Genomic DNA, 13,074 nt, shown 5'->3' with positions numbered 1-13,074 from the left:
CCCTCTCTCTCTCTCTCTCTCTCTCTCTCTCTCTCTCTCTCTCTCTTGGAAGTACCCCTTCAGACAGTACTGTGATCTCCACTACCCTCAAGACAGGGGAGGGCACCAAGGCTCAGGGAGGTAAATGGCAGGTCTGGAACACATTAAACAGATGCCCTGTGCCCCCTTTCCCGCTCTGTGTCCCAGGCAGGTGCCTCCAGAAACTCAGCAGCTGCTTCCAGCCCAGCCCAAGGTAGGAGGGGTCAGATTTAGGAGACAAGATCCTTGCTTTTAAAATACCCATGGATGGAGAGCACTTCTAGAGACTTCTAGAAGTTTCTAGAAAATTCTGCCGAACTAGTCTGACAGCCCTTGTAAACTGGCTGACAGTCCTATGTGATACTCACAGACATCTGTCTCCTTGGGCATCCAGAACTCTCTACCACCCTGGTTCTCCTTCTGACCTTGTGTCCAGCCCCCCCATACACGAAGCAAGGACACACAGGACCACATACCCAGCAGCACTTTCCTGGGGTCAGCTGGACATAAAAGCCCATTCCAAATCCCAGTTTTATTTAGAATGACCATACTGTGTGTCTACAGGGCAGGGACTTGACCTCTCTGAGCCCCTGATGCCTCATACAATAAAGCTGGCTATCAAGGTCTTAGGTATACATGCAGACCACAGACCTGGGCCTGGGTTTGAGTTTCTTTCCCACTGACAGCACCAATCTCAGACTCTTGTTCTCTAGGGTGGAGGACAATTCTGCTTCAGCCTTGTTTGGGGAGTCCTACACATCAGGGGTCCACACCAAATATCTCAGGCATGCTGTTGGTCACTGAGTTCCCTGAGACGCCTGGGATCAGAACCATAGAACCAATGGCCTGTCCAGCAGCCTTGGGGACAGATTCTAGGTCTCCATCCTAGCACAGCATGTGAGTCTCCAGGCCTGTCTCCCACCCAGCCCCTCCTTTATCCCGAGGGTGTGGCCATCTTTCTTGATTCTTGGATCCAACCTGGAATCAGTCCCAGTTCCTTAGGAGCCCAGCTGTGCCGGCCATCAGGGGGACACTGGTGACACCCAGACACAGACTTGTTTCTACCCCATACTGGGTGCAACCTCCTCCCCCAACAAACCCTGGGCCCTCATCTCTCCGACCCTAGGGTGCTTCCACTCTGTGGGGAATGACTTTGTCCCAAGGATGACAGAAGAGCCACTTGGAGGCACCCAGGTCCCCAATAACAGTGGGATAGATCTGCCACTGACCCTAGTCTAGCTGCCCCATGGGAATCCCGTGTCATAGGGAAATAAACTTCTATTTGCTTTAACCAGGGGTTCTTTGTTTCAGCAGCTGAACCTGAGCCTGTAGCTGACAAAGACACAGGGTGCAGATATAGGGATGTCGTCTTTTAGAAACTTCAAATCTCTGTCTAGCAAAAAAACAAAACAAAACAAAACTCAAGATACGGTTGAGTGCCATCTGTGCAGCGGAGAGAGAGATGACCAGGTGCAGAAGCAGGACGGGGGGGCCCTCTGGGTAACGGTGTAAGCATCTTCCTGAGGGTGGTCTTCAGTGAGAGGAGTCTGACATGGAGCCTGACTGTCAGTGAGGAGTCTTGTCTGGCTCAGCACCACACTGCCGAAGGTCTCCAGGGTACACGTGGGTCATTCACAGTCACACCACCCGAGGATCGAGCGCTTGCCGTGTGCCCTGTGGAAGAGGCTGGGTGTACAGCTGGATAAGATACACTAGGCTCTCAGCTCTTTATGCCTGGCTTGGCTCCCTCCCCAGCAGATGGAGGGACGTGACAAAGGCCAGACAAGTGGATTAGCCCTGGCTGGGAGGCAGCTCAGGGAGATGGGTTCTCTCTTAGCAACTGTTGGTTTGCCAGCTGACAGCCACCTACGAGGACTTCCCCCTGCCCACACTGGCACAGGTCAGGCACGGCCATGTGACTGACCTGCAAAGACTTACAGATATGAGTTGGGGAGAGGAGCCCCACAAGGACCCAAGCACCATGTGCTCAAAGACGTGGCCAGCTTAGTGGCAGAGTGTTGGCCTGGTGATCAAAAAGCCATAGGCTTCAACACACACATACACACACAGACACACACACACAGACACACATACACACAGACACATACGCACACACACATGCACACATGCACACACAGACACACATACACACAGACACACACACAGACACACATACACACAGACACATATGCACACACACATGCACACATGCACCCACAGACACACACAGACACACATAGACACACACACACACTCCAGAAAGAGCAATGCCACTGTTGGCCCCATCAGACTCGGGCTGAGTCACTGATCAGACTGGACCTAATAGAGTTCCAGCACACAGTAGGTGTTCAGCAAAATTCTGTGGAGGGCTAGGGACACCTTTCAGTCAGTAAATAAGTGTCTCATGCAACCCTGAGGACCTAAGTTCGGATCTCCAGCACCCACGTAAAGAGCCAGGTGTGTACTTGCACCTCCAGAGCTGGGGGCAGAGACAGGTGGCTCTTAGGTCTTGCTGGCTGCCTGTCTAGCTGCATCAGCCAGCTCCAGGTTGAGTGAGAGACCCTGTCTCAAAAAATAAAGTGGAGAGTGATTGAGAAAGACTCCTAGTGTTGACTTGTGGTCTACGTACATACCACACACACATACATACATGCACATACACAACATACATATATATATATATATATATATATATATATATATGTACATATATATATACTCACATATGTACACATACATACATACATACATATACACATACATACATTCATATATACATATACACACATATGTACACATACATACATACACATACATAGATATACACATACATGCATTCATATATACATATACACACATATACACAGATATAAACACATACATATGCACATACACATACATCTACACATGTACATACATACATATACTAATACACAGATATGCACACATAGATACGTATGCACACACACATATATACACACATACATGTACATATATACATATACATACAGATATACACACTCACATACATACACATATAGATACACACACCACACACACACATACCATACACACACATACACATATGCATACACACATATACACACACTAACCTAAATATACATAGACACAGGTACACATGCATATATACATATGCAAACATAGATATGCACATATATATATATACATACATACACACACATACATATAGATAATATACAAACATACAGATATGCAGACATAAACACACATACATACACGTATAGATACACACACACCACACACACATACCATACTCACACATACATATGCACACACACATACACATATACATACACATAAACACAGGTTCACATGCATACATACACACCCCACACATAGCACATGCACACACACATATGCACACACACACACACACGAGTATGAGGGTGAGCTGCAGAAGACACAGCCTCTGTCTAGGCTCAGCGAGCAGCCCGCCGCAGAGTAATGCCCATATATATATACTCACATATGTACACATGCATACACATACTCACACACATATACACATACATATATTCATATGTATGTACATATACACACATACACATTCACATATATACAGACACACAGATACAAACATACATATGCACATACACACATATACACATATACATACATACATATACAAATACACAGATATGCACACATAGATACATATACACTGTCTGGGTTGCAGAGAGAGGGACATGATACAAGTCAACCCCAGGTGACCGCAGCACACCGGGAACTCAAGTGAACCGTGACCTTGCTGGTTTCTAGTCATGAGACCCTAGAACTCTGTTACCACAGCTTTTCCCCACCGGATACAAGGCTGGGGACCTAGCTTGTATGAAGTCACATCCAGAACGTCTGTGGGGACAGCTAGAGCCACGCAATGCGACACCACAATCCCCCAACCAGAGGTGGGAGGGATCTCACCTCACCCCAGGGCCGCAAGCTCCTAGCTGGCAAACCCATTCAATCAAAGTCAGTTTCAAGGTCTCCAGCTCTCTAAATGATCAGCTCGGCTGCCGCGTTCGTTAACGGCCCCGTCTGTCCAGACTGCCCGTTTTATCAGAAGCTGCCAACAAGATAAATGGCCTCGTAACTCATTGTTCCGGCAGAGTACCTCACGGCGCCGGCGCCAGGAATAAATCACATATGATCTTCTCCGAGCCGGGGAGCATCGGAGGCCGGGAGCTCTGCATGGCCAGGGGGACTTTGCAGAGGATTACAGAGCTTCTGTGGTGTGCCTCGGGCTGAGGTCTGCTGCTGCGACATCTCTCTTCCTCCCCCCACCACCAGTTTCCCATCTCTCAGAGAAGTGCTGAGGCCGGGGTGACACAGGTAGAGATTATATAAGGTCCCTTATGGGCTTAATGAACACAGCATTGCTTTTGCACCCCTAAAACGAGGGTAGACAGCCTTTCTCTTCCATTTTCAGTGTATGGGTGTGGGGTGGTGGCACCCTGTATCCAGCCATGGGGTAGGCATGTGGCCTTGTCTGGGTCAGTGCCCTGTCAACGTGGCTAGGTTCTACCTGAGAACATTTGGTCATCTTTCTCATAGATTTAGGCCATAGATTTCTTCACTGTAAAATGGAGGCTACTGAGAGTATTTGCCAGGTCACAGGTTGTATCAGTCTGCTTCAAAGTGCTTCATAACAAAAGAGCCCCACACATGGTGGCCCAAACCATCCTTCATCACCATCATCATCATCTCTCTGGCCAGGCTGGGCTTCTGTGTCACCTGCCTCTCATCCCCCTGAGGATATGTGCACGGGGCCAGGGTGTATATGTTGCATACTGTGACACAGGTGAAGACTATACAGAGGTCTCTTGAGGACCACACACACATAGCACTCGTTGCTTCTGTGTGCAGATTGTACCCTTAGATATGGGGTGGGAAGCTCACCATTTTGTGGATGAAGAGTTGGGTCCACAGCAGGCCACCACCGCTGAGTCACCCCCAACCCCTCTGACGGCCCTTATGCTGACTCGTCCATACCTGAACTAGGCAAGAATGTAGTCACGGAGTACGCGTATGCCGCTCAGCTAGACCTCACTATAAGGCAGTCCTCCTCAAGCCAATGTGACCTCCTGGGAACACGGCTGGTCCATTGATAAGACTGCATGCTGTTCCCAGTACCCATGGTAGGTCTAGGCCAGCTGCTTGGCAAGTACCAGATGGGAGATTCAGTAGCAGGAGCCACTTAATGGTCACCGTTTCTGTCTGCTCTGGACCCTACATCTCCAGGGCAGGTGACTATCCATCTGTCCCCAGCATATCCAGGGCTCTGGTGGTGGGTAGGTCTCACACTCTAGAGCTGACCCCCTGTCTCTAACCCGGAGTGTATCAGGCTCATGCCCATCGAAAGCCCCCAGGCTGGTAAATGCTTACCCCCATCCCCCAATAAGGTGCAGCTGGCCTCAGACCACCCTGAGGATGGATGTGTGATCCCAGCTGAGACAGAACCCTCTGGGCAACCCCAGCCTCCCTCGCTGGCCTGCAGAAGCAGGGGCTAAACATGTCACGGTCACTGGGCATTTGAGGCAACTTGCTATATAGTACTGCTTGCCAGTCAATGGCAGATACAAACAATACGGTTGTCATTGTCTGTCTTTCCCTTGTTCAGCTATTCCAATATACACTCAGGACGCAGTCACTCTGTACTCTGGTCTGACACCAGCCTGGAGGGCATGTATGGGGGGAAAGGATGCATGTCCCAAGATAAAGGGATGGATTGAAGGTCTGACTGGTGGGGGCTGTGGGGACAGAGCTAGCAGGTTGATGTGTAAGGACAAGATATATTGGGGGCCGGGCTAGGTCAGTGGAGACAATGATGATGACACCGCAGGCGGATACACAATCAGCCAGGGGAGTGGTCCCACCAGGCCATGCCACAGTGTAGACACCCTAGTCACAAAGTCACTGCTGTCCTCCCAAGGCCTTGTGGCTCCCAGAGGAGTGACTTGAAAACCGAGGTTGTCCAAGGACAAGCCGCCCCAGCGGCAGCTTCATTCTCCAGAGACAACACGGTGACAGGAAGGGGGACCCTGCCAGCTGGCAGCCACTTGGGCTGCAGAAAACACACTGCCCAGCCGGGAGCCAGGGCACCCAGGCCACTTTCACGGCTACAGCAGATTATGGGACACAGGGCAGCCATATCCTCCGCCTGCCAAGCAATGCAGAGCCGCAGTTGGGCTCCACCACAAACAAGACCCCTCCTGCTGCAGGCCCGACCCTCCGCCAGCATCCATCACTCCCAAGACAGAAATGAAGCCGCAGCTGTATCGCTGTCCCTGCTCTGAAAGCAAACGTCAGTTTTACGCTTGATATATCTGTGACTTTGCCGTGACATTTCCGAGGCGGCAGGAGGCCGTTACTGGGTGACAACGTTCTATTCCACTGACATTATCTCTTAATTACAATATGCAAGCAACACGGAGAGATGGCCCATAAATAGCTCATTTGGGGTTTCTGCTCTGCCACGGCCCGCCGCCGAGCTGCACATTGAGGGGCTCGCAAATGAAGTGAGGGAGGTGGGTGGGGAGGGATGGCTGGCTGCAGGGGCGGGTGGCTGCGTGTCCCGACTCAATGACAGTGTGCTCGGCAGCACGGGTGTCAGGAAGTGAGGCATCTTGACTGGGCTTCCAGCAGTCTCTTGGGTGTCTCCATTCTCATCCCTGTCAAAACAGCCCGCCACCGCCAATCCTGAGGACTTTAATGTCTGGCACCGAGGGACGGGCATTGATTTTTTTTTTCTTCCATGAAATTAATTCTGTGAGGAATCATAGCCCAGGCATGAACTCAGAGAGACCAATATGCCTCCCTGAATAGTAGGTACTTACCACAGTCTGGTAGGAAGAAGGTATCATTACCCAGAACCCCACTTGCTCTTTGCAGCTACCCTCTCTGGCCAGTTTCTGGGCTGGGAATGCTTTTCTCATCTGCCTGCTGTAAACCACCTGCTGTGTGTAAACCTTTGGCCTGAGAGTCTCTCCTTCAGCCCCAGGTTCAAGTTCTGCCTCTGAGCAATCCAGGATGCCAGAATCCTGCCGTGTGGCCAGTAGCGGCATCTGCTGGTGATTTGTGGGATTGCAGGGAGTTTTGCCTGGGTCGGCCCCAGGTCACAAAGGGTTTGTTCCACATTCCGTGATACATCTGAAAACCATTTCCAACTGCCGTGAGCGAAATGTTCATCCAAAGTCCCTCCCGCTTGTCCTCATCTGGACCTTGGAGTGGGTGGGGCAGGAAGTGGCTTACCCTCTTAACTCCCCTTTTCATGGTACGTGGGCATGGTATGGTCATAGAGTCTTGCCCAGGGAGATCCAATGCATCCAGCCTACCGCCCCAGGGCTGGCCTCCCACTCCTGCCTGCTTCCCTGCCAACGCTGATGTCATGAGGAAACCATGTCCTGCCCCTAAACAGCTGCTGCCCACAGTCTGAGACCACAGGGCCAAGAGCCATGCAAAGCTGGGTCAGAGAGGTCTATGACTGAGTCCCTGTCCCACAAGACATTCCTGTGGCCCAACAGAGGGCAGATGGTAGCCATTGTCACAGAGGGAGACCAGAAGGTACACTGGGCTGTGTCTGCTGGCTTACAAGTCCTTCCTCACACTAAGCCTTTCCTATCGATCTGTGGCAGGCGATGAAGTCTCGGAGCAGGGGTAAGGGGAGGGTAAAAGCAGGGTGGTGGTGGAAGAGGGATGGATTGGGGGTGGAGACCCATGTCCTAAGGGAGTGGATGAGAGAAATGGGTATAGTGGCCATGTCACAAAGCTCCTCCTGGTTCTTATATACAAGATGCGTCCTGCAAAATACAGGACCTGGAATGACATAAACCTGACTCCAGGATGGTACCAGATGTAGCCCTAGCATCTCAATTCTCCAGCCCAGCTCAGAGTGGGGAGGTTCTCCTGAACCTGTATACCTAACTCCCACTCCAGGGATCTTTCCCATCCCCTTGCTACCTCACGCTATCCTGTGACAGGCTCTGGGAGACAGGCACTATTTTTAGACATGTGACTCTTCTTGTTTCGCCCACTGCTTGCCACCTGTCTGGGACAAGCCTGAACTGGGTAGGCCTAGGGCCGTCACCTAAGCAGCCTGGTAAGTGGGGCTCCTTCTAGACCAGCGGTTCTCAACCTGGGGGTTGCCCCTTTGGCAAACCTCTATCTCTGAAAAAATATTTCCATTATGATTCATAACAGCAGCAAAATTACAGTTAGGAAGTACCACCAACATTAATTTTGTGGTTCGGGGGGGGTCGCTATGACATAAAGAACTGTATTAAAGGGTCACAGCGTTAGGAAGGCTCAGAACCACTGATCTAGACAGATGCAGTTTGGGACCTGAGCCCGTGACCTCCCTTATCACCCAGGCCTCCTGAGGTCCCTAGCCCCAGCACCGACTGTGCTTCCTGACCTGGGTTAGATGTTCTTTCTGGGGTCACCAGCACAGTGGGCAGTCCTTGGGTACTGCACAGAGAGGAACAGTGCCCACTATACATGAGCTGGCTTAGCTGCTGAGGTGAGAACCTGTTTCCCTGACAACCAGGAGGCCATGGACCATAACATCATCTCTCATTTTAAAAACAAGGGGAGTGATGACATCAGCATTTTCTCATGTCACAACTGCTGAACACAGGTGGTCAAGGAGGGGACATTTGTCTAGTACACAAAGTACTCAAGTAATGACAGCCCCTCAGGGATGTAGAAACCAGAGGCCAGCTTTAGTCTCACTGGGTAGGTGGTAGCCAGAACCTGCAATCTCCATTTTATTTTTGAAATTATGTGTATGCATATGTGTCTCTCTGTATGTGAATGTGCACACATGAATGTAATACCCATAGAGGCCAGGAGAGGGCGCCAAACCGCTTTAGATCCGGAGTTACCGGTGGCTGTGAGCTACTGGATGCAGATACTAGGAACTGAACTCCAGTCCTCTGCAAGAACACCACGGTGCTCTTAACTTCTGAGCTGTTTCTCCAGGCCCCAGAATCGACCATTTCACATTTTCCAAGGACATAGATTCCAATAACCATTTCATAATTATCCCAAGGACAGCTGTGCAACCTGAGTACCGAGTCTGCTTTGGAGAGGCATATGAATGCCCCATCTCAGTGCCTGGCTTCCTGGGCTACAGAACTGTCACTATTTCCATAGACATTGTCTGCAAGCCCCATGACGACAACAGGACACAGCATCTGGGTGTGGGAGCTGGAGATAGCTTTTTTTTTTTTTTTTAAGTATAGTATAGAGTTTACTTGGGGGCATAGGAAGTGGAGCATATGAAGGGGAGGGCTGGGAATGGAGGAGAGAGAAGGAGAGGGGCAGGGAAGAGACCGGCCAGGAACACATGGAGAAAAAGCAGGGGAGAGGGAAGGGGAGAGAGAAAAGGGTTAGAGAGCAGAAAAGTGGGGATAGCCTTTTAAACGCAAAGCTATCCAACAGCAAATCTTGCAGCCAGGGTTTGTTATATTTTTTGTCTGTTTGTTTATTTTTCTCTGTTAACATGACCAGAGCCTCAAGAGATAGAAGTTCCTCGGTGTCAAACCTGCCACAGAAGCCTGGAGTAGCCTAGATTGCTCTTTGCTTCCAGGCGCCCTCGTGCCTAGAACCACAGCGACCCCTGGTGGCCATTCTCTGTACCTGCAGAGAATGTACTGCTTCAAGCTACTCCACGCTCCCGGTTGTCATACATTTACTGCTCCCGGTTCCCATAGCCTTCACTGCACAACTGCCCTTGGCTCCGAGGCCCAGTCCCTCTCCCGGGCAGACATCCCTTAGCCACCAGCCTCTGCCTCACACTCTCCTTCTGGGGGATCCAGTCCAACACGATCCCAACACACAGAAAAGCGTTGGGCACATGGTGGCTACCCCCAGTCTCTCGTTGAATGAGAGAATCTAAGCATCTTCTCACAGTGGAAAGGGCTCCGCATACAGCAGGTGTCTAATAGTTGCTTTCTGGGAGCTGGGCCCCCAAGTGTTCTCACTGTAGTCCCATCTCTGGAGTGACGGCTCACACGCCCATTTTTAATTCATTTATTTTGTTAATACGTAATTGCTGTGTAACCCCAGGCTGGCCTCAAATTCATGGTTATTCTGCCTCAGCCTGTTGAGTTCTGCACCGCCATGCGTTTTGTGTGGGTTATTTTTTATTTTTTTATTTTTATTTTTGTTTTTTTTTGTAGCCCTGGCTGTCCTGGAACTCACTCTGTAGAACAGGCTGGCCTCGAACTCAGAAATCTGCCTGCCTCTGCCTCCCAAGTGCTGGGATTAAAGGCGTGCGGCATTTTGTGTTCTAACTTCACAGATGCTGCCAGAGTTTTTGCATGGTGGTAATCTAATCTTCAGTCCCTTCATAAACTGTCAATGGCAAGTTCAGAGACTTAGGGAATTGCTCCAAGGCAGCCCAGCAAGTGGGACAGAGGTCAGCAACACAGATGTCTGTTGTTCATGGCCAAAGTCCTAATCATGAGCCCTGGGTTTTAGCTTAGGGGCCCCTGAGAAAGCCTCTTAATGTTAAGACCCTTTCAATTTTCTAAAGATTAAGAAAGAAATATTTCTGGCGTGGGAGAGGCTCTCTGGAATGCTCATAAAATAAAATTCCTCAAGGTTACCCATCCCGGAACCAGCCTGTGGACAGTTAAAGACGGATTTTCCACATCCCAAGAATTGAGGGACACTGGCCAGCTTTTACAGGCGACACTGGGCATCCTATGTGTGCAGCCCGCCCTCTAGTGGCCAATCCTGGAATTGCCCAGAAGTTGGTCCTGTGGGCAGAGAGTGGAGATTGAGGGAGTTGTCTTTAGAGTAGGGAAAAGCTGCATACGTGTTTAAGGACAAGCTGTGGCAGATGATATCTCAGAAAGATGCCTGGGTAGCTACAGGAAGAACAGAAGGCCCAGACTGCATATGAGAGCCAGGAGCTGCCCGGCAGACAGTGCAAATACTCCAGGAACAGATGAAAGCATGAGTGTAGGGACCGTGAGTACAGAGGTCCCACCCATCTCCTTGGCTGCTCCACTCCCTGCAGGGACTCTGGCTTTTGCTCGTTGCTTTTTTTCCTGAGGCAGGGCTTCACCTTCAGCCCAGGTTGTCCTAGAACTCCCAATCCTCCTGCTTCAGCCTCATGAATCCTGGGCTCACACCAAACGAGCCTGGCTTCATTTTGGTTTGTTTGACAAGAGTCTCATGCAGCCCAGGCTGGCCTCTACCTTGCTATATAGCTTGTTTATTCCTTGAATTCCTGGTGCCCCCATCTATGCCTCTCGGGCGTACTGTCTTTTTGTTTTTGTTTTTGTTTTGTTTTGTTTTTCGAGACAGGGTTTCTCTTATAGCCTGGGCTGTCCTGGAACTCACTCTGTAGACCGGACTGGCCTTGAACTCAGAAATCCACCTGCCTCTGCCTCCCAAGTGCTGGGATTAAAGGTGTGCGCCGCCACCACTGCCTGGCTCGGATGTACTGTCTTAAAGGGGTGGGGGTTGCTAAGATCTGTAACTCATCCATGCCCCTTGGAAGAAGCAGCAGGATGATAGCAAAGCCACCCGAGAGGAAGGGCGTCGGGTTGGGCGCCTCCACCTGTACCCCACCCCAGGACCCTGGTACCAAGCACACAGCAGGGTTTGGGCAGATATTTCCTGAGAAGGTTGACCTGCTCGGGGAGCACATGCCAGAGTTTCCATCACAATCCCAGGGCTGGGGGAAGGGGTAGGGCGTGCTCCAACAACCACAGTTAGAATCTCAAGGATTTCTTCAGGGGTGCTGAGGTAGAAAGACTGAGTGAGCAGTTGTCACATGGGAGGAGGGAGGTCCCTAGATTCATTTCTATCGCTGTGACAAAAGTAGGATGGGGAATCAAGGGACATTTCACTTACAGCTTCAAGTCACCATTCCGGGGAGGTCAAGGCAGGAATTTGGGAAGTGAGTCACATCACATCCAGAGTCAGGAGTAGAGTAGAAATGGACACACCCATGCTGTCTGCTTGGTCATGCTTAGCTAGCTTTCTTCACTGTTCTGCAGGTCAGGAGCCAGCCTAGGGAATGGTGCCGCCCACATTCAAGGCGGGCGGGTCTTCCCATTTCAATTAAAGATCAAGGCAAATACCCACACATGGGTCTCCAGGCCAGTTTGATCTGTGCAATCCCTCTTTGAGGGAGGCCTCTCTCCTTCACCCTTTCTTCTTGAGTGATTCTCTGTTGTGTCAAGTTGACAGTTATAATTTACCAGCACGGAGGGCTTCCTGGAGGAGGCAGTGCAGCTAGGGTAGAGTGACTGATGAAAGTCAGGGCTGGGTGAAGCAGGAGATGATCAGAGATGACACACCCTCCATCGACAGCGTAGGAGGTGGTGGCAGAGTACAAGCATCCTCCAAGAACTAGGAGCTACTGGATACCAAAGGGCCTGTAGGTCTAAGGGCTGTGTGTCACACAGGTTTTGTAGAATATCGCTGGCCAGATAAGTCCAGAATCTCACAGACATATGGCCTCCTCTTTGAAAATTTAATTCTTGAAGCCAGGTGTGGTGATTGCCTTTAATCCCAGCACTTGGGAGGCAGACACAGGCAGATCTCTGACTTCAAGGCCAGCCTGGTCTACAGTGTGAGTTTCAGGACGGCCAGGGCTACACAGAAGAATCCTGTCTCAAAAACAAACAACAAAAAACAAAATGACGACAATAACAACAACAAAAAGGAGGGGCTGGAGAGATAGCTCAGTTAATAACTCGAAAATAAACACAATGACCTGAGTTCAAGTCCTAATACTGTAAGAAAGCCGAGCATGATAATATGTGCTTGTAATCCCAGCACTGGAGAGAAGGAGAGGGAAGACGAATAGGAGGATCTCTCTCTCTCTCTCTCTCTCTCTCTCTCTCTCTCTCTCTCTCTCTCTCTCACACACACACACACACACACACATAACACACACACACAGACACACACACACAGACACACACACACAGACACACACACACAGACACACACACACACAGACACACACACACACACACACACACACAGACACACACA

The sequence above is a fragment of the Grammomys surdaster genome, unplaced genomic scaffold (assembly GCF_004785775.1).
Source record: "Grammomys surdaster isolate TR1022 unplaced genomic scaffold, NIH_TR_1.0 166, whole genome shotgun sequence".
Classification (NCBI taxonomy): Eukaryota; Metazoa; Chordata; class Mammalia; order Rodentia; family Muridae; genus Grammomys; species Grammomys surdaster.
Note: the sequence above shows the minus strand (reverse complement) of the source record.